Source organism: Plecotus auritus (assembly GCF_963455305.1).
Source record: "Plecotus auritus genome assembly, chromosome: 2".
In the NCBI taxonomy this organism is placed as follows: domain Eukaryota; kingdom Metazoa; phylum Chordata; class Mammalia; order Chiroptera; family Vespertilionidae; genus Plecotus; species Plecotus auritus.
The window spans coordinates 93,095,900-93,119,076 of record NC_137771.1 but is presented as its reverse complement, the minus strand read 5'-3'; positions in this window follow the sequence as shown (position 1 = coordinate 93,119,076).

Sequence of the window (23,177 nt, the reverse complement as noted above, 5' to 3'; positions counted from 1 at the left end):
TCAATGTGTTGGCTGAGGCTCCAGTCACTTGCACACTCGCCCAGGACTCCGGGCTCAGCGTCCCGTGGCTCCCCACACAGCTGCTGGCAGGGGGCTTCAGTTCTTGCTAGCTATTGGCAAGGAGCCCTGAATTTTTCCTCACATGGACCTGTCCATAGGGCTGATTAAGTGGCCTTACAACATGGCGACTGTGTTCCCCAGAGTAGCAATCCATGAGAAAGATGAGGGAGGGGCTGTGAGGCCTTTTAGACCTGGTATCAGGAGTCACACATCATCACTTCTGCCATGTTCAGTTTGGTAGAAGCAATTCACTAAGTAAAGCTCACATGCAAGGCAAGAGAAACAGGCCTCTACTTTTTGTAGGGAAGCATATCAAAGAAATTATGAATATATTTTTAAACTGCCACAGATAAGTATATAAAAATAGCATGTAAGTAATAAATGAGGCAAATAGGTAACTTAAAGGAAAGCAAAAGGTGATAAACATCTATATATGTAAAAGCCTAAGCAACCAAACAACTGGTCACTATGATGTGCACTGACCACCAGGGAGCAGACACTCAACGCAGGAGCTGCCCCCTGGTGGTCAGTGCACTCCCACAGCCAACCTCCCGCAGCCCCCTCCCCCTGGCTGGCCAACCTCCCAGCACAGATTGGGAGAAAATATTTGCAAAAGACACATCTGATGAAAAACTGTTACCCAACATACATTAAAAACTCTTAAAATTCAATAATAGGATAGTAACCCAACTTAAAAATGAGCTGAACAAACATCTTATCAAAGAAGATTACAAATGGCAAATCTATATATATAAAAGCCTAAGAGACCGTTATGACCAGTAGACTGAACGACCGGTTGACCAGTCACTATAATGCACACTAACCACCAGGGGGCAGATGCTCAGTGCAGGAACTGCCCCCTGGTGGGTAGTGCACTCCCACAGCCAACCTCCCAGGGCCGGCCAACCTCCCATGGTCCCTCCCCTGGGCTGGCCTGCTCCAATCGGCCCCAATTGCCTAGGAACTCTACCCCGCCCCATGCATGAATTCGTGCACTGGGCCTAGAGTAAGCATATAAAAAGATCCTCAACATCTGTGTCATTAGGGAAACCTAAATTAAAACAAGAATGAGATACCACTACACGCCTATTAAAATGGTTAAAATTCAAAACACTGACAACATAAATGCTAATGAAGATACGTGGCAATAAGAACTCTCATTCATTGCTGGTGGGAATGCAAAATGGTACAGTCACTTTGGAAAACAGTTTGGCAGTTTCTTACAAAACTAAATATACTTGTACCATATGATCCAGCAATTGCTCTCTTTGGTATTTAGCCAAATGAGTTAAAACATATGCCCACACAAAACCCTGCACATGAATGTTTATAGCAGCCTTATTCATAATTACCAAAACTTGGGAAGCAAACAAGATGTCCTTCCATAGGTGAATAGATAAACAAACCTTGATATATCCAGACAATGGTGTATTATTCATCACTAAAAACAAATTAGCTCAGCAATTCTACTTCTGGGTATGTATCCCAAAAAACCCAAGACACTAATTCAAAAGAATATATGCACCCCTATGTTCATTGTAGCATTCTTTACAATAGCCAAGATTTGGAAGCAGCCCACGTGCCCATCAGTAGATGAGTGCATAAAAAGCTGTGGTACATTTACACAATGGAATACTACACTGCTGTAAAAAAAATAAGGAAATCTTAACTTTTGCAAAAGCATGGATGGACCTGGAGAGCATTATGCTAAATGAAATAAGCCAGTTAGATAAAGACAAGTACCATATGATTTCACTTTTTTGTGGAATCTAATGAACAAAATAAACTAACAAAATGGAGACAGACTCATGGATTCAGAGAACAGACTGACAGCTGTCAGAAGGGAGGAGGGTTGGGGGGTTGGCTGAAAAGGTAAAGGGATTAAGCAAAGAGGGGAAAACTCAGACATAAACAACAATATGGTGATTACCATAGGGAAAGGAGGGTGGGGGAGGTAAAAGATGAGTAAGGGGAATAAAAGGTGATGGAAGGAGACTTGACTTGGGGTGGTGAACACACATGCATACACAGATGAACCAACTAGAGGCCTGATGCATGAAATTCATGCTTGGGTAGGGTCCCTAGGCCTGGCTGGCGATCAGGGCTGATCTGTGGGGCGACCGGCGGGGTGATGGGGGGGGGGCGCTGGCACCCACCTTGGTGGGCCTAGGGCCTGTGGGCTGGGGGCAGTTCCTGCACTGAGCATCTATGGAGACGGTACAAAGACCAGTGGTTGCCAGAAGTTGGAGGGATGGAGGGGTGAATAGGCAGAGCACAGAGGATTTTAGGGCAGTGAAATTACTCTGTATGATACTATGATGGTTGATGCATGTCATTACACATTTGCCCAAACCCACAGGATATTCAACATCAATAATGAATCCTAATATAAACTGTGGACTTTATATGATCATGCTGTGTCATTGTATGTTCATCAATACAAACAAATATATGTAACACTTTGATGGAGGATGTTGATGGTGAGGGAAGTGGGGAAGGGGTACATCCTATATACAGGAATTATCTGTACTTTCTGCTCAATTTTGCTGTGAACCTAAAACTGCTCATATGCCCCCACCCCATACTCATAGCCTCCCCACTATCCAGAATGGTACATGTTACCACTGATGAACCTACATTGACATGTCATAATTATCCAAAGTCTGTTTTTTCAGTGTATAGAATATGTCCCAAAACCTCTGGATAAAACACAAAGAAAAAAAATAATTTTTTGTGTGTGAAAAGGCTGAGGGCAGGTCAGAAAGGAGAGGACAAGGAATCCAGTGGCTCATGCCAGAACCCCAGCTCCCTTAGCCCCGGCCCTTTACCTCACTGTCTTATAATCTTGACCCTTCCTCTGCTTTCTAAATCCTTCCTCCCCACATTCTGATGGTGGAAGTTCTGGATATTTGTGCCATGAACACCTTGAATACACCATTAACCTTGGCCAGGCAAGCCATGAGAAGGAAACTTCTCCTGATCCCTGCTCAGCTCCCTCTCAGTCCCCACGACAGCTAAGCCTCAGATTTTTCAACAAACTCCATCACATCCTCAACTCCCCCGACATTAGGTGGCCTTGCTGCCTAGTGACCAAGGAAAGTAGGGCTGCCAGTCACACGAATTCCCTGAACTTCCTGCTCTAGGCTCAAAGAGGGCGGGGCCCTGTCTCCTCCTGTTTCTCTCTTTCACCCCTGTGATGACCTTATTCTGTCTTCCCACCCTCAGGATCCCTTTCCTGTTTTCTCATCCTCCCTATCCCCTCATCCTGTGTCACATCATCAAGATTCTCTCCAATCTCTCATTCAAGATTTTCTCCTCCTTGGCCTTTTTAGGGCTCCTAGTCTTCATCTCTATAGAAACAAGACAAGTTCTTAAAACAAGCCATCAGTTCTCCATCACAGTGAGTGACAGAAAACCCCACACTGCCATGCAGAGAACTTAGTTGCCTACCAATAGGCCTTGTCTTTTTCTTCCTTGTAATAGGAAGTGAAAGCAAAGTAAATACCATCACAACCACCCCAACCCCACCCAAAGCCAAGCAAAACAGAAACCAGCAAAGTCCTCTCTCACCCTGTGCACTCCCTCTGTTCATCCCTTTGTCTCTCTGTTTTGCCAAATTCTCCTTCACTGGGTGTCTTTGTTGCCTCACTTGCCCACCTCCTGCAGGCTGGCTCTGGCCTCACCACTCCCTCATTGACCAATTCTAATCAAATTTCCAGTTAGTGTTGAATTTCCAAATTTAATGGACACTTTCCTTCTCATCTTAATAATTGTCTGCGTGTTGACTCATCACTCTTCCTTCATGAACTTTGCTTCTCTGGGGCTTCCAGTTCTCCCCACCTCACAAGAGCCACCTTGCCTTCTCAGTCTGTTCAGAATCTCGGCTCCTGCAGACTGCTGCTTCCTGTTGGTTCTTCCCAGAGCACAGAGCTGGTTCTCTTTGCGTCTCACCCTACACACTCCCCATAAGCAATCTGACCTTCTGCACACTTTCATATATCCCACACACCTGCATGACTCCCCAATTTACATTTAATTTAGCTATCTGCAACAAGGCTCCTCAAAGAGGATGTGATCTGAAGCTCCAGTCCCAAAAGTAATCCAGGAATCAGCAATGGCCAAGTGCTCAAGGACAGTGAGAAGGCTGAGGGTAGCACTGCAATGCCCTCCAGCCCACAGGTGTGGCCTCCCTTTGTTTCTTTTCAAAAGACTCTTTCATGAATTCAATGGTTGGGGTGAGGGTAGAGGGGGAGGATTCACAGGTAGGAAAAGAGAGAGTCCCAAACAAAGCAGTATAGTCTCAGGCTCTCCTGGCTAAAACATCAAATCTCCCTGGCCTTCCTTTCCTGGCCCACGGGCTCCACACTTGACCACATAAACCCCCTCAGCTGTTCCGGGCAAATGTTTCAGTCACACACTCACAAGTTTTAGTTCTGCAGTGCAAGCAGGCATCTGCTTTAAGCCTTATTTGGGGGCAGGGGGAGAAGGAAAGCTTTTTGGGTCATTTTATATGAAGAATCCACTGAACTGAACATTTTTAGTATTTAATGAGAACAATAAAAACCATGGTTGCTGTGCAAAATAGAAATTGCCGGTAACAAAACAAGCATGAGTGACATCCTGCCCTAGCTGGTCAGACACACACCTAGAAGCACTGTTTAAAGTCAGTTATGAGAACTTGGTCATTTAAAATTTACTAGAAACTATGTAACACTTTGAGCAAATGGATCTAATGAAAAGCAAATTATTTTTGTTTAGTGACTAATAATAAAATAATAAGGTTATGCCCACTGTAAAAATGTCAGCAAGCTGGGAAAATGTTAGGAGAGCAGAAAATTTGAGCCAGATGATGCAGAAAGACAGAAATGGAGAACTTGGGAAGAATGCTACCGCTCTAGGAGCAGGATGGCAAGGAGTTTGTGTGCCACGTTGGAACTCACATCAACTGTAGGCTACCAGGGAAACCCCACAGGGATGCTCTGGAGCGGCTCATGGGCTCAGCTGGAAGAGAAAGGATGCCAGCCACAGGCAGCAGAAGTGAAACAGGAATTTTGGGGGGTGAAAGAGACAGGTTTTAGGGAATTTTAGAAATCAAGGGAACCATGGAAGAAGCACAGGGCTGCAGAGCAGCAGAAGGTATATTTCCATAGAATAGGGAAGCTGAAAAGCTGCAAAGGTACCTTTCCATAGAATGAGGGAGCTGGGAACAGCAAAAGGTCTATATTTACAAAATAAAGGGAAGGAAGCCCTTCATCCAGAAGGAGAAGAAAAAAGCCCAAAGGGAATAGAAAAACAATAAGGAAGGAGTGAGGAGAACCTCACATGTTCCATGTGAGGTTCAACCTTTGAGTTCAGGAGTTACTATAGTAACCAGTCCAAGGGAATAGTGACCAATCAGAAGGGATATCAAGGCATCAGGATCTGCAGCCTTTATAAGCCATAGGGAAAAGGAACTCAGTGGGAATCTTCCCCCTCCCTACGTGGGAGTCTGTACTTGTTCTTTAATAAATTTCCACCTTTGCTATACCACCTTCTGTACGTGGATTCATTCTTCGACTCATGCAGATAAAGAATCCAGGTCCCAGTCCAAAAATTCCATATCTGAAGGACAAACGGTGACTTTTGTGTTCACATCCATGACCTAAGACCCCCTGACACTAACAGGAATCTGTGCAGAGTTCAGAAGGTGACAATAAAGATGGTGTCTCTAGCATGGGGCAACTGTGGCCTGAGCTCTGTTTCTATGTTTTTAGTTATCATCTATAATATGAATCTCAAGTTTATATCCCAGCCTTCATATCTCCTCTCTTCATATCTCCAGACTATATATCCAACTTTCTTTAAAACTCTCACGTATATGTCTATACATGTTTCCAACCCAATGTGTCCAAAACCTAAGTCTTAATCTCCTCAACAAACTTGATTCTTCTCCAGGTTTCCCTTCTTTCATGGGCACCATTGTACATTCAGCTGCTCACACCAGAAATCTAGGCAGCATCTTTGCTTCTTCCCTCTGTCTCACCATCATTCTGAGTCCATCATCATCATCTCCATGTTCATGTCTCCCATCTTGTCCAAGTCACCTTTACCATCCACCTGGATTTCAGTAACAGCCATTGCTGATAACTGGATTACTTCTGGGACTGGAGCTTCAGACCGCATCCCCTTGGGGAGCCTTGTTGCATATAGCATAATTAAATGTAAATCTGGGAGTCATGAAAGCATGTGGGATACATGAAAGTGTGCAGAAGGTCAGATTGCTTATGGGGAGTATGTAGGGTGAGACGCAAAGAGAACCATCTCTGTGCTCTAGGAAGAACCAGCAGGTAGCAGTTGTCTTCCTGCTTCCATTGTTGCTCCCACCCCATAACTTAATCTCCATACAAAAGATAGATTCTTCATAAAGCCAAAGTTGGATGGCATCCCATGGCACTCAGGATAAATTCCAGCTTCCAGAGGATGGCCTCCTGGAATAAGCAGGGTCTGGCCCCTCCTTACCTCTCCTTTCTCCTATGAATATCTCTACCTGTACCAACAACTCTGCTTATGTGAATTTCATTCTCACAGAGTTCCCTTGCATCTGCCAATATTTTCCAAAGAGAAACTGAGTTCGCTTTCATGCTAAAATGCAAAATAGAGTTTGATTTATCTCCTAAGAACACCAAACTCCAAGCCAATCTTGTAAAATCCTTTGCCTTCTTTAAAATTCTTGAAAAGCAATCACTGGTTCCCAGCCAGGCTCCCTGTGCCTGTATTCACTGCCCCTCCTTCTCCAGCACCATCCACCGCCTCTGGTCAAGGACACAGCTGGGCTCTGCCCCTTCAGAAGCTGATGCTCCAGTGAGGGTGGTGGATTCCTGGTGCAAGGTTACATGGTGCATAAATCTGGGCCTCAGGAATCAAGGACTGTGACATATTTACAACCTTTTCATCCAAGCCCCTGCATGGATATGAAGCAACTGGAGGGGTGAACATCTGGTTTCACTTTTTGTATTCACTACCACAGCTCCCATCTGACAAAACACTGGATCTTGCCAGTTCTGGTCACTGGCTGAATGAATGAGTAGTGAGACAACTATCTGCTAGAGATCTTGCCTTTCCTGTCTCATAATGGTGTAAAGAAATACCAGAAATAAAAAGATCACCACTATTGCATCGAAACAAAGCAATTGCCTGAGTCAAGGCCTAGGTGGCAACCTGCCACCTGGCTGGAAGATAAGGAGAGGCATTTCTGGGGAAGGGGAGGAAGAGCCTCCTGGGGCCTCTCTATTAACAGAGGCCTGGGCCAGGACTGATATGCAATGAATGCTGGGATTTGTAGTCTCTGTGGGCAAGACGGCCATCAGTGAAAGAGGTGGCTAGCCATGTTGCAGGACATGTTTCTCACCACAACCTATAATCCTGGACAGGACTTACCAAAGTTACAATGTGTAGCTAAAAATCACATTGTAAGAATACATTCCAAAGGTAAGAAGCCACTCTGATTAGGTGGGTCTGTCTAGGCATGACTTACCTCTAGGGCTACATGGTATCAACAGAGCACCACCTCAGGACAAGGGACTTCCTTTTCATCTGATGGAGAGCACCATACTGGAGCCAGTTTATAAAAATGTGCCCTCCTTGCCTGTGCAGTCGGTAGCCAGTCAGGGTAATATGCCAGCAAGAATGATTAGAATGAACAGAAACAAGGCCCCTGAAGAATGTCCCCTTCAATGACTGGAGCATTGGACCTCCCTGTCCCTAATTGTTATGTACAGTTCATCAGACCCAGTGATGGTGGCAGTAATGCTTCATCTTCTGCTCCTCACACTATGCATAGCTCTAATGTGCCTGGAAAGAATGAAGGGGAAAATCTGAGCAGAACACCACACCATGTTCCCATTAGGACAGCTGAAGCAACCAGATCTGCCTGCTGGTGTCCAATCCACCCTCTCCCCAGGATTCCAAAACAGGTGCTAAACCACCCCAGCTTGAAATCCCCCAAAGTTCTCATGGCCTATTAAACAAGATCCTCTCTACAAGTAGGCTTTTATAGCTCTGTCTCACTGCTCTCCCACTCACATCCTACATTCTAGTCAAGAGAGGGTATTTACTAATACAGACCAAGCAGGTAGCTCTGCTGGAGGTAACCACACAGCCAAACAGTTGCCACAGGAAATGCACAATCACCTGCCTCTAAAGGGTCTCCCATTGTCTGGCAGCCCTGCCAAGTGGCTCACACTGTGCTTCCACAGTTGGATCTTGTGTCCTCACACAAGCACACCTCTCTCCTCCCAGCTCCCCTCCAGCAATGACCCTCCTTGTCCCTGGGATGCACTCTGGCTTTGTGTGGGGAACTTTAAAATATTCTGGTGTCTGGGTTCCAACCCAGAGCTTCTAATGTAATGAGTCTGAGACTGAGCCTGGACATAAAGGTGGTTGAAAAGCTGCCCCAGGCCATACTGATATGTAACCAAAGAGGAGTACCACTAACCTAGACTTACCATTCATAAGAAAAACAGAAGGCACCTGAGGGAAATCCTAAATCTACAGATCCGCATCATGCACACCCAACCCCACCTCTCCTTTTCTATGAGAGAGAACAAGGGCAGGTGACTCCCTCATTTACTCTTCTCTCTCTCCTTATTTCACGCCCCCTCTCTCTCTACTGCAGCCCTCCCCTAAGTATTAAAACAATTTTTTAACCTCTATCTATTGCCTCTTCTATGATAGCCAACCTTCTTAAAAGAGCTTGTCAAGAGTCTGTGTCTACTTTCTTCCAAATATTCACTCATTAATCCAATTCCATCTGAACTTCCCTTACTCCCCTGAAGCATTTTGGCCAAGGTCACCGACAGCCTCCATATCGCCACCTGCAGCCACCTCGCCAGACCTGCCAGCTGTGTCAATACAGGAGCCCCCTCTCCACTTGGCTCTCTGAAGGCCACAGTTTCTGCATTTTGTCCCTCCTCTCCACCCCATTCTCAGTCTCCTTTGCCAGATTGTCCTCCCCTACACAAACCCAAATGAAGGAGCTCCCCAGAGTTCTGCCTGGGACCTTTGTTCCCCTTATTTTATGTCTCTTGCCTAAATGATCTCATCTACACCCATAGCTTTCAGGCTTACAACCCCCAGATGAATGCCATAGACCTGTGTGTGCAAATGCCTATTTGAAGTACCCCTTTCACCATCACAAAGGCATCTTACATTGAGCATGTCCTGACTCTACTCTTCCTCCTCCACATCACTTCTCCTTTGATTGTCCCAGCTCAGTCTAATTGCAATCACTTTCCCAATCCTATTAATTCCATTACTTTAATGCCTCTCAGATCTATGCCTTATTCTGCCTGCTTTAGGGCTAGATTCCTTCCTCACCATCACAAAATAAACTGTTATTCCAAAAACATCAAAGGGATCTTTAAATTATGTCCACGAGTTCTTCAACATGCCTTCCTTCAAAAGATGGGGTCTCATTCCTTTTCCCTCAAATGTGGGTAGTGACGTTGTCTCAGAAAATAGAATGTGAAGTGACAGTATTAGGTCAGGTCATAAAAGGCATTGCCACTGTCTTAGTCAGCTCGGGCTGCTATAGCAAAATACAACAGACTGGGAGGCTTAAACAAAAACACTTACTTCTCATAGTTCTGGAGGCTGGGAAGTCCAAGATCAAGGTGCCCACAGATTCAGTGTTTAGTGAGATCCCTCTTCCTGGCTTATAGATAGCTGCCCTCTCACTGTGTGCTCACAGGGCAGAGAGAGAAAGGACTCTGTTCTCTTCCTCTTCTTATAAGGGCACCAGCCCTAAAAGATCAGGGCCTCATCCTTATAATCTCATTTAACCCTAAGTACCTTCCAGAGTCCCCATCTCCAAATTCCATAACATTTGGGGTTAGGCTTTCAACTTATGAATTTGGGGTGGGGGGAAAATATGAATTTCATAACAGCCACTTTGCCTCACTCCCCTAGGCCACCCATCCTGCCAATGATGGCACCAACTTGGCAGCCATGGAAGTTTACCGCCTTAGCCTTCTAATACTTATAGCCTCGGCCAGCATCTTCATGTCAACCTCATGGGAGACTCCGAGCCAGAACCTCTCAGCTCCAGCAGTGCTGATCCAAAGAAAAACGTGCTGTTGTTTTAAGCCGTTATGTTTTGAAGTAACTTATTGTTCAGCAATGATAGCTAAACCCTCATCCCTCTTCTCCTGATCACTGCCAGAGTCACATTTTCAACATGTGTGTTATGTTATTCTCTTACTTAAAATCCTTTTATGACTCTCAAAACCTGAAAAATAACAATGAAACTCATGACAATGGTATCTAATTCTCTTCAGGACCCAGCCTCTTGGACTTAACTCTCTAGCGCTCTGAGTGTGTGGGTGTGTGTGGGGGGGGAGGGTATGTGGGGGAAGATGGTCAAACTTTCCTTGAAAGGGCGGGGAGAGACGGACTCCATGTTCCCTTTGTTCCATGTCTTCCACTTGTTGGAGTCAGGTTCCCGCCCTAGAACCTCTCCAAGAGCCCAACCCACACTTTTGAATTAGCCAATAGAAATGCAAGGGGAAAGTAAGCCGTGCCCTGCCCCCATGTGCAACCTGACCCCGACCAATCAGCGGAGGCCACACTACCTCACCCCTCCTACAAATCTGGGCATAACATCCTCTACTCTCAATTTTTTTTGTTGACCTAATCAAATTGTTGTGGGTGGCAGGTATGGCACCAATTCAGACCAGATCTCAGTTTAGCAACCTTGGTACTTGAGTTCTGGCTAGGACAGAATTCAGAGCCAAGTCTCCAACTGTAAGAGAACATTTATTTAGAAAATCATAGAATAAGTATTCCGTAGAAGAAATGTTGAGAAAATTAATTACAGAGGCAAAGGAGGGGCCCTTGGAGCTTGGGAGTGAGGAAGGTAATGGTAAGGAGCCTGGGTAAAGTGGTGGGAGGGAAAGGTGAGGGCATGCTCCCAGGAGGAAGAGCCAGCTGGGTCCTCTGTCTTAAGGGTTTTTGTTTTTTTGTTTTTTGTTTTTTTTTTAATATATTTTATTGATATTTTACAGAGAGGAAGGGAGAGGGATAGAGAGCCAGAAACATCGATGAGAGAGAAACATCGATCAGCCGCCTCCGAATCGAACCCGGGACCCTTCAGTCCTCAGGCCGACGCTCTATCCATTGAGCCAAACCGGCTCCGGCTGTCTTAAGGGTTTTAAGGGCAGAGATCTTAGGGGAGGTCCCAGGGGAAGATCTCAATAGAATATCCATCAGCTCTCCAGGTGTGTCCTTTCAGGGTCTGGGCCTCCACTGATGATTGGGTGGCGTGAGGGCAGGGGTCATTATCCAAAGCAGCTGGTCCTGAGGTCAGCCTTGGTGTCACTTGTCCGGTTTTGCTGCTTTTCTGGGCCTGTAGCTGAAATACAGCAGAAGCCTAGATGGTTATCTCTGGGGAGGAAGGTCAGGGGATCCAAACTGCATGACCAGCGATATGCTAGGGGAGAAAAGGTCACCCTGGGGGGGGAGGTTTCACCCTACAATTGTCCTTTGCTAGACACCCAGGGCTTTCCACCCTGGTGACCTGTTGCCTGGCCCATCGTCCTTGCTCTGCTCATGTTTATCTAACTGCCTACCACAAAATAGACACGAGACAGAGTTATATGTATGGGAACCCTGCATACATGAGAGTCAGAGACCCCACATGCAGGAGAGGTTCAAAGGTTCAGAGACAGAAAGGGAACATGGTTGTATAGAACATCCAAGCTAGGGATGAGGTGAGGCACCCCGGGGGCTTCCATTGTCCACTCTGACCCAAAAAACGATCGTCTGTCACATCTGAGTGCATAGGAGGCATTCAATAAGCAATTTTGATGAAAAAGAGGATAAAATGATTAGGGAAAAAAGTATCTAAAACTGTTTGACTTCATTGCAGGATAATAATAAGAGCAGATGCTTAATAAATAGAAGCTTGTCCTGCCCTATAGTTAGGTCAAAGAGGTTTGCTCTGCTAATTGTTTGCTAGGGGCAAGGCCCCTAATTCAAGTTCTTTAGACAGTTAAGGGAGGGACAGAAGTTTCTCCTGAGCCTGTGGCTCAAGTTGCCTTTAGCTCAAAACAATCTGCATACCATAGAGGCACATGTTAGGGTGATTCATTCTGAATCCCCACTACTCCTTTCCCTGGCTGGCCAGAATGATTTCCTATCTGATGGCCCTCTATCAGAAATCCTCCTTGCAGTGTTTGGTAACATGCTAAAGAGCTACACCTACCTTTGTCATCATGTTACCAGACAGGGTCTGGCCCCTGGGTGGGTCTGCCTAGGGCCCGTGGGTAGTGTGTGGGTTCTTAAGTTTGCGTAGGAAAAATTTCACAACACGAGTCCAGGTGATTTTGAGAGTATGTTTATTAAAGCTGAGGACAGTAAAACAAAGGAAGGGCTTAAATCAGAAGAAGCAAGAGGAGAGAGAAAAAGGGGGGCTCGGAGACAGGTTCAGGGGTAAGCCTGGTGGAGCTGCAGCTGCCTGCTGCTCCACTGGTTGCAAGTCTCATGGGGTCCCTTAGAGTTTAGGAGAAATACAGCAAAGATAGAAGCGTGGGCATGCTCTAGCAAGAACATGCTATGGCTTGAGCTTTTTATCTCTCTTTGGCCTGCTGCAATCTAGGGGAGGTGTTAGGGGAGGGTCTTAGAATAGTCATTAGCTTTTCAGGTGTGTCCTTCAATATGTTGATTCATCAAAATGTGCATATAGTGGAGTCAGGGATTATTTTCTGGTTAGTTTCATTTTTAAAGAAAGTCATCAAGAAAGTCATTGAAGAGAGATAGGGACTGAAGCTGCTCTGCCCTGGGACAGTCTGGAATGTGTAAGCCATTTGCTCCTTAGTGTCCTTGGTTAGGGATGATAAAACCTTGTGATTCATTAGCTGGCTATAAATTGCTCTAACTGTTTGGTCTCATATAATTATATTGTCTCAGTTTCCCTTATTCTGCTTGTCAAGGAATCTCCCTAGCTTCTTACTCTCCTGCCTCAATCACACTACCACTTAGCAGTCCATCGTCCTCTCTGACCCAAGAAGGATTGTTGATCACATCTGTCTTCCAGAATGAGAACAGTACTGAGTGCATCGGAGGCATTCAGTAAGCAATTTTGATGGAAGAGAGGATAAAATAAATAGAAAAAGATTATCTAAAACTGACTTCAATAGCAAGCACTGACTGAATCAAAGAGTACAATTCAGTCAGATATTCTCTATCAACTCACCTGGATAAAACCAATCATTTTTGGAGACTAAGTCCATTTCTGGAGTCTGGAAGTCTTGGAAACAAACTCTGTTTTGCATTTCCCTCCAACCCCAGCAGAACAGCCTAGTGTTGTGCTCCTTGACCCCTTCTTTCCCAAGCCCTCCCCCATACCATGACTTGCTCCACTTCAGGTAAACCTGACATGTGGGTGACATTTGGAACTCTGGGATTTAAGGCTCTGTGTCCATTTCAGGGGTGTGCCTATGAGAAGCAAGGATGGGAGGGCCTGAAAGAAGGCAGTGCTACACGTTCACTTTAACCACATGCGTTATTGGGACATTACAATGGGCACAGACCCTGACACTATTATATAGATGTATATGCAATTTACAGAGAAGGAAAAGTGAGTGGTATTTGGTCCTATTCATCTAAATGATTCATTTTTCATACATGGTAGGAAATACCAGATTTAACCACTCTTATGAAAAAAACTTTGTGTCTCAGGATGCCCGGAGGTCCTCGAGAAGGTTGGATTGGTGGTTATCTCACCAACATGAAGGACCTGAGGGTTTTTATAATCAACTCCTCACTCGGGCTGACAAGGGTCCACATTGCTGCATGGTGACTCAGGTGGCTCCGGCCTCTTTCCCTGTTCACCACCAGCTCCCATCCCCTCACGTGGGGCTGTCACCTGAGCTTCCTTCCATTCCTCCAGGTGCTGGGGAGCCTTAGTCTCCTCCTCTAAGGTTTTGCATGTCTGGTTCCTCCCAGTTATTCATTACTCAGTCAACATCACTTCCTCAGGGGCTTACCGCCTGCATCATATTTTCCCGGGAGCTCCTCCCTCTGTAAGTCAGGCTAGAGCAAGGGATCAGCCTCATGTGTAGGACTGCTGATAATAACAGGTAAGAAAGCATCGGGGCCTCTCAGAGCTCCACACCAAAACTTTTGTTCACTGGGCACTGGCAGTGAGGGGTGCAGGGAATTCCTCCTTTTTGCTTTCAGCTCTTTCTCTGAAATGAGTGTTTTCAGAGTTTGTTCCACAAAGAAAACTGAAGGAGAAAAATCTAATATGTCTGGTTTAACTATGAAGTTAATGTGTTTTTTTTTTATTCTCAAGTATTTACCTGATTGCCTTTCATGAGGAGAAACTGAAAGATGCTAATGGCTTAAACACTAGCAGCCTATAACTCTTACAATCTCACCTTGAGGCTGGGGGTGGCTTTTGTACACGATGGGCTTTAAAGGGAGGAAGTGTGACTGAGTGTGCCTTTTTCAGTCAAGGGCAAATCTCTGGACAAGGTCATAGAGAAAGTTCTCAGCTGATTAGTCCAGGCAGCAGGGGAGGGTGACCCTGTTGGAAGGAGGATTTAAGCTGGGTGCATCAAGGTCATCTTCTACACTGAGGCTGCTGTAGTTTTCACCACGTGAGTCTGCGCCTTATTACAGACTATTTCATCTCTAATTGTAGGCCCCTCTTCTTGTCCCATTATGAATGCCTATTTCTTGGTAACATTTATAGCTAAAAAGAAAAAGAAGAAAAACATGAAATAATCAGCTATAATACCTCCCTGTTGCATTAGGAGCCAGCCTCTGGTATGCAGGCTACCTGGCTCCACAACGGAAAGGGGAGAAAGCCCTGATGTAGCATCTGCAGATTCCTCTGTTGAAAACACACCTGCTGTGGCTGACCAGCTAGCAACATGTCAGCTCACAGGAATCCACGTGGCACACCACTGCCAACGCCTCGCCATGGCGCCATCTATGGATGCCATGATCAGAGCTCCCACCACAGCCCCTAACCAGAAAAAATAAAGACCAGCACCTCCTCAACAAGTACCAGTAGATCTGTTTTCTAGGAGAAATAAGAAATAGTACATCAAAATCTGGGTAATAGTGAATATTAATGAAATACAATCTAGAATCACTGTGAACAAACCAGTCCATTACATGAGAAGTATATTACATGGCTAGTCCTATTTCTCAGCATGTTGCTGAGTAGAGGCAGGTGGTTTACTGATGGCAGGGACCTTGTCTTCTAATGTTTCTTTGCTCTCCAGTGTAGTAAGCAAGTTCTCCATTCACAGGGAAGCTCAATTATACCAGCAGTGCCCTCAATGAGGAGTTAACCAGGTGAAGAGCCACAGCTTTACAAAAAGATTAGGTCAAAGCCAGAAGTGAACCTGACCCAGATAAGCACCAGGACAAATCCCACGCATTTGACAGGTACAAACAACCTTCATCTAGACTGAGCTGGAAGCCAAACGCCTGTGAGCCTCACCTGGCCCCAGCTCTGGCCTCACCCACAAATTTGGATCTATCCCAGGTGAACTGGAAATGTCAAGGCTAGGCCAGGTATGACGCTATGCAGAAAGAGAGAGATGAGACATGTATGCCCCACCTCATGCACACCAACAAAGCTAACAACATCCCATCCCAACCAAAGGGGCAGAAAAATAAAAAAAAACAAACCACCACATCTAAATGAAAGGGTCAGCTAGCGGCCCTGGAGACCAGAAGCCACAAGCCCTGCTAGGGAATGGCTCTGTGCTAGCTCCTCCCTGTCATGGAAACGAGGGAAGACTATGTAAGATGTTCTGCACCTATGTGTCACATGTAGATAAAAACAATGAATCTGTTAGCTTGTGGATTTATTGCATAAACATTTATTGAACCCTTACTATGCCCCAGTAAATGTGCAAAATGTTGAGGATAGAAAAGTAAAAAGCACAGTCTGGGCTCAGTCAGTGGTTGAGGGTCAACCCAAGAACCAAGAGGTCGAGGTTCTATTCCCAGTCAGGGCACATGGCCAGGTGCGGGCTTGATCCCCATTAGGGGGCATGCAGGAGGCAGCCTATCAATGATGTTTCTCTCTCATCAATGTTTCTATCTCTCTCCCTTCCTCTCTCTCTAAAAGGCAATAAAACATTTTTTTAAAAAAAAGCACAGTCTGGTTCTCCTGCATGCCTGAACTCCTCTCCCTGGCACGCAGGTGGGCTCAGTTCCTGCTTGACCGGGGCGCTGGGACACTTGCTGGGTACCCGTGGGCATGCCAGTGTCCACACGTTGCAGAGCATGGAGCTAAGAGACAGCAGAGGGTAGAGCCTAGAGGTGAAGCTGAAATTCAGCTGGACAGACAGCCCTCGTGGAGTTCAACAGAAACCCACGCAGGAAACAGGTACCAGGCAGGAGGCAAAGGACTAGAGCTACAGCAGCCAAGGTGTCAAGTGGGCTGGGTGTGGGGTGGACAACGGCACCTGCAAGATTCCTGAAGTGGTAGAAGAGGAGCCTGCAACCTCCCCTCGCTGGGAGGGGAGTTATTGAAACAGCCATCACTTGTTCAGGATCTCTCAAGGCCTCCACATGCAAGGTTTCTGCAAATCTAAAATACAGTCTGTAGTAGCAACATTTGGTGTACCATAAGAAGGAAATGAACCTTAACATGTTATGACACACCGCCATTTTAAACAACTCCAACCTCAGAAATGTGAAATAATGTGTATCATAGAAATGATGAAATCTGGTAGTTGGGCATAGATATTGGATAAAATAGATGAGAGGACACTCACAGTGACTTCTCAACAGATTGAACAATGGCACCCTGTTTAGAATACACTTTAGTAATGAGAATCCTACAAAACCATGGAGACAGGCAGGGTTCACCAAAAAGAAGGAAATGAGGTAGTGGTCACTGGCTGAACTATCTCCAAGTTAAGACAAAGGAATCTGTCAGGAGTCCCAATAAGCTAGTAGCCAGAGACCTTTATAAACTTGGTCTGTATGTTCCATTCTTTTAGGCAGATTTCTCTCAAATCATATCCATCTATGGAGGGAAACTTCCTTATGAGCACCTAGACATAGCTGAACACTGCTTTAGCTACATGAAGGCTTGTGATCTCTGATCCCTTTCTCTTTTTCTATGAATTTATGTGCAGATAAATTCATAGAAATTATATATATGAACTAGAGGCCTGGTGCACAAAATTCGTGCATGGGGGGTCCCCTCAGCCCAGCCTGCACCCTCTCCAATCTGGGACTCCTTGGGGGATGTCCAACTGCCGGTTTAGGCCCAATCCCTGGGATCGGGCCTAAACCGGCAGTTGGACATCCTTCTCACAATCCTGGACCTCTGGTTCCTAATAGTTCACCTGCTTGCCTGCCTGCCTGCCTGGTCACCCCTTACTGCCCCCCTGCCAGCCTGGTTGCCCCCAACTGCAACCCCCCCCACCGGCCTGGTCACTCCTAACTGCCCCCCCCCGCCAGTCTGGTCACCTCTTACTGCCCCCCCTGCCAGCCTGGTCACCCCCAATTGCTCCCCTCTGTTGGCCTGGTCACCCCTAACTGCCCCCGCCACTGGCCTGGTCACTCCTTATGGCCCCTCACCGGTCTGATTGCCCCCATGCAGCCTGCTGTTCAGTAGTTTGGTTGACCCTCACTTAACCCCCCTGCCGGCCTGTTTGCCCCACACAGCCTGCTTGTTCAGTCATTTGGTCATCCCTCACTAACTGCCCCCCCCACAACCAGCCTGATAGTAGGCAGCCATCTTGTGAGGGTGTAAGGGTCAATTTGCATATTACCTCATATATACTGTAGTCTCCCCTTATCTGTGGGATATATTTCTAAGACTCCCAGTGGAAGCCTGAAATCATATATAGTACTAAATTTTTTTCTTTTTACATGCATACCCATAATGAAGTTAACAGCTTCTCTTTGGCACATCCGAAAAGCCAGCATCACTACTCTTGCACTTTGGGGACATTATTAAGTAAAATAAGGGCAACTTGAACACCAGCACTGCAATACCTCAACAGTTGATCTGATAACCAAGATGGTTACTAAGATGAAGATGGTGGATGAAGGCATGATTCACATCCTTGTGGGATGTAGTTGGACAGTTCAAGATGTCATCACACTACTCAGAATGGTGCAAGATTCAAAACATAAATTGCTTATTTCTGGAATTTTCCATTTAATATTTTCAGACTACAGTTGATCACAGGTAACTGAAACTGCGGATAAGGGGGCATTAATCATATATATATTCTGATAAAAATGAGTGGTGATAATTGCTCAACACCCATAAACCTGGGTGTGGTGGATGAATGACCACAGGTGGGAGGCAGGCAGCAAAATGTTAGTTCTTGTTAAAGGGGAAGGTGTGGGCAGAGCTGTAATGCAAGTTGAAAACAAAAAGACCAAGTGAGACCACTTTGATGATGAGCCTTGAAGACATGAGCTAAAGGACCATGAGGAAGGGAAGAAAGGGAGCCAGGACAGTGCAGAGTACAGGAAGTCTATCACAGAGAGGCGAAGGGCTGGAAAGCGGCCCTTGTCTGCGCCCTTGTCTGCTTTCCCTGGTCCCAACGACACGCGCATGGATGAACACTGGCAGGTCTGCTCCCTGAGGGTGGAGCGAGGGAAGGAGGGAGATGGGGAGCTGCTCCGTTAAGCTGCAGGCCCCTGGAGGACAGGTCCTGCCCCAGGTTTCTCTGTGTCCCCCACACATAGTGTGTGTCCTGCACCCAGCAGGGGCTCGAGGAGTATTTCTGGTTTTTCAGTGGAGGGCATTTCTTCATTACAATCCTCCCTGGCAGTTACACTGCCCTTAGAGCCAGGGACATGCCTGCACAGACACCTGGGCAGACAGCCCTTTGTCCAGGTTGGACCACCCAGGACCTGCACTGTGTTTGCCCAGGGCCTGCAGGGGCCTCACCTTCCCCGAGTACAAGGAACACAACTACGCTCCATTTAACCTCAGGATCAGAGCTAGGAGGCCCCGGCTGCTCTAGTTCAAACCCCTCGTGTCAGAGGAAGAAACTGAGGCGACTGGATCCTGGGTGGACTCAGGACTCTGACTCCTGGCTGCTGCTCTACACCACATGATTCCCTGGTCACTGCACACCTGCTCAAGGAGGGTCCACATAACGGCTGGGAGTGGTGACAGGGGCATACGCGGACACAGCCCTGAGCATGCAGAACAGCAGGCCGCACGCACAGTGGTTTGCCATCAAAGATGTGCATTCCGATGAAAGTATCCAGACGGAATCACAGAAAGCAGAGGAGACTACATTTGTCAGGAAAAAGGGGGAGGGGGATGTTGTGTCCTGAGCAGCTTCTCGGACCCACGTCACCATTCTCCTCGTTGTGTGCCACCTCCCTGGGAGAGACCTCTCTCCTCGGGCCTGTGTCTGCTTCTCCTCAGCAGCTCTCCTCGGGGTCACTGGGCACCAGAAACAGATACACAAATACACAAACAGCAGTTGCTGTAATGAAAGCTGGTGGCTGGCTCTGAGCTGGGGGTAAATGGCTTGAGGAATTATTTATATGGCCAAGAACTGCAGAGATTAAATAAGCACTTAAATAGAATGTGTGCCAGTGTCTGCGTGTCACCTCATGAGCGGTAAGCCCTAGCGTGTCAGACACACACACACACCCTACACCTGATGTATCCACAGGGCTTTCCAGAGAGTGGGCAGTCACCAATGTTTGCTGAACAGTGATTTAATTCATTTAGTGGAGAATTAAGCGGCTGAATGGATGGGTCAGGAAGAGATGCATTTGCTTTGGGAACTAGAGCTACAATTTGAAAAGTGGAGGCGGAGCCTCACTACAAGGGCTTGAGAGGCGATGGCTGAAAACACGTGGGGGTCCAATGCTGACAGAAAGTTCCTTTCAAGGAATAAATGACAATGCCTGTGAACAATGCGCCAGCCCTCTTCATCTGTGAATCACTGATTGCATCCAGGAATTAAACATTAGGTGATTTAGAAAATACCTGTGTACTTGTTATTAAATACTCTGGAAGCGTGTGTGTATGCACATATATACACATACATACACACACATAATACACCTGTGTACTTGTTATTAAATACTCTGGAAGCGTGTGTGTATGCACATATATACACATACATACACGCACATAATATACCTGTGTACTTGTTATTAAATACTCTGGAAGCGTGTGTGCATGCACATATATACACATACATACACACACATAATACACAGCATGTACTATATATACATTGCGTGTTATATATACCATATACTATATATACCATACACACATACTGTATATACTTTATATATGCCATATACACATATATAATGTCATTGTATATCATGATAGTGTGTGCACTGGCTACCAGACTATTTCCAGGATCCTCTTATTAAGAGATTTAAAATCCCGATACTGAAAATTAGTTTCCTGATTTATAACCACTTGAATTCTGAAAGAACTTCCCAAGTATATGAATTTTTAAAAAAACAAACCCTGGAAATCCCAGTGTCTGATAGTTCCCTCATGTCAGCTTAACCCTAATTGTCTACAGCAAGTCCAATTAGTGGCCAATCTGATTTCCCCTTCATTTCATGTGATGAAGTAAGCTTCAGCAGGAGTATCTGCCAATACAAACCAGGGTGAACAGGGAGAGGACAAGCCTGGGAAAAGGGTGGTGAGCTGAGGACCAAAGAGTGTAGCCCAGCAGTCCTGGCCCTGAACCCCTGCGTGCCTGCGTGTTCCCCTCCTCCTCTTTGACCTGATAGGGTCTTTCTTCTGCTTCCCAGCATCAAAGCACACACTTCCATAGCATCAAGGTCTTCATTTAAGAATAAACAGTCTTGCATAGAGTGTAGAGTTCTATAACTGATATTTATAATAATCAAATCAGGTATAGTCCAAGAAATAATAACTTGAAATCTATTTTCAAAGCAGATTCTCTTTTATCTCTATCTTTTCTCTATTGCATTCTCTCTCTCTCCCTCCCTCTCTCATGTCTTTCTCTAAAGCGCACACACACACACACACACACACACATGCATGCACACACATGCACCCCTTCTCCCATGCACGCTTCTCTGCTGAGCCAGCCTCCCAGGAACACAGCTCTTCTCGTGGCGCCCGGCAGGAGGCCTTTACCTCCAGGGTCCTGCAGCCCCTGTCTCGGGTGTCAGGACTCAGAATGATGGCAAAGGCATGTGCTCTCAGGAACACGGGCAGCTGCAGCCATGGGCATGTGGTACCAGGGCACAGATGCCAGCAGAGCTGGCTCCACGTGAAGCATGCGCTGCCAAAGCCTTCTCTCTGCATCTCAAGGTCACAATACTAGATTATGAAAGAGTGGAAAAGCACTGCACAGAAAGTGGGCCACAGGGACTTTCCTCTGGGTGGGGAGGGAGAACGGCACATGAACCATTTGAACTCTGAGAGGGAAGGGACCTTGGAGTGTGGGATCCTCCCACGGGCCAGCGTCTGCAACTTCTCCCCTCCCTGGGCTTTGAGAAAACATGATCCGGAGGCAACATGAAAGATGGGACAACTGGAAAATTCTTTCCAAGGTGTTTTTATGGAGAAGAAATTCTATGACAACGTTCATGTGTTTCACAAGAACCAAATACTTTTCTATCATGCTTCACGGAGGCTACTTTTTTTATCCCTTGCAAATTAAGATGGGACAAATGTTCTCATAAAATAAACATTTCCTTGTCTTCAAAACCACTGACAAATAGTCCAGGCTAATGAATCCTTGCCGCTCCTCAAAAACATGGTCTGCCTGTTACTCTGGAGCAGCAAATAAAAGCAATGCCTCAAGAGCCCTGACAAAACCGAGGCCCCGAAGGCTTAAAGTCATGACACCCTAATGGATGCCATTGGGCTCCAAGGGACTGGGGCAGCTGTACTAGAAGAAAACACTTAGTGTATGATGCTGCAGTAACTATACTTTAAGTTTCTTTTTTCTTTATTGATTAAGGTATTACATATGTATCCTTATCTTCCCCCTATTGTTCCCCCACCCCCTACCCCCGCTCATGCCCTCACCCCCCTGGTGTCTGTGTCCATTGGTTATGCTTATGTGCAAGCACATAAGTCCTTTGGTTGATCTCTCCTCCTTACCACCCCCTCCGCTACCTTCCCTCTGAGGTTTGACGGTCTGATCAATGCTTCTCTGTCTCTGGATCTGTTTTTGTTCATCAATTTATGTTGTTCATTATAATCCACAAATGAGTGAGATCATGTGGTATTTATCTTTCTCCAACTGGCTTATTTCGCTTAGCATAATGCTCTCCAGTTCCATCCATGCTGTTGCAAATGGTAGGAGTTCCTTCCTTTTTACCGCAGCATAGTATTGCATTGTGTAGATGTAACCACAGTTTTTTAATCCACTCATCTGCTGATGGGCACTTAGGATGTTTCCAAATCTGAGCTATTGTAAATTGTGCTGCTATGAACATAGCGGTGCATATATCCTTTCTGATTGATGTTTCTAGTTTCTTGGGATATATTCCTAGAAGTGGGATCACTGGGTCAAATGGAAATTCTATTTTTAGTTTGTTGAGGAAACTCCATACTATACTTCAAGTTTTCATTAAAAAATAAATAACTCAAGAACAAAAATAAAATTCCTCTATAAAAGGAACATTTTAAAAAAATCCAAGCCAGCCCTGGTTGGTTTTGCTTAGTGGTTAGAGCATCGGCCTGTGGACAAAGGGTTGCAGGTTCAATCTCAACCCCAACCCCCAGTCGGGATGAGAGTGGGAGGCAACCAATAGCTGTGTCTCTCTCACATCCATGTTTCTCTCTCACGCTCTCCCTTTCTCTCTCTCTCCCCTCACCCCCTTCCACTTTCTCTTAAAAAATCAATGGAAAAAATACCCTTGTGTGAGGATAATTAAAATAAATTTAAAAATCCAAGCCACACTCACTGGCTTGAAAATGTTGTCGGGTCTTAACTTTTTCCAAGGGTTTAGAGTGAAGTCAGACCCAGGAAAATTCTCTGAGGGGACTCTGGCACTTAGATTTTATTTCTGACACAACTGTTCCCACAGTTCAGCAAAAGGGTCACCACATTCCAGGATCGTATCCTGGATGTAAGACGTCCGGGAGACAACCAGAACAGAGTGGGAGA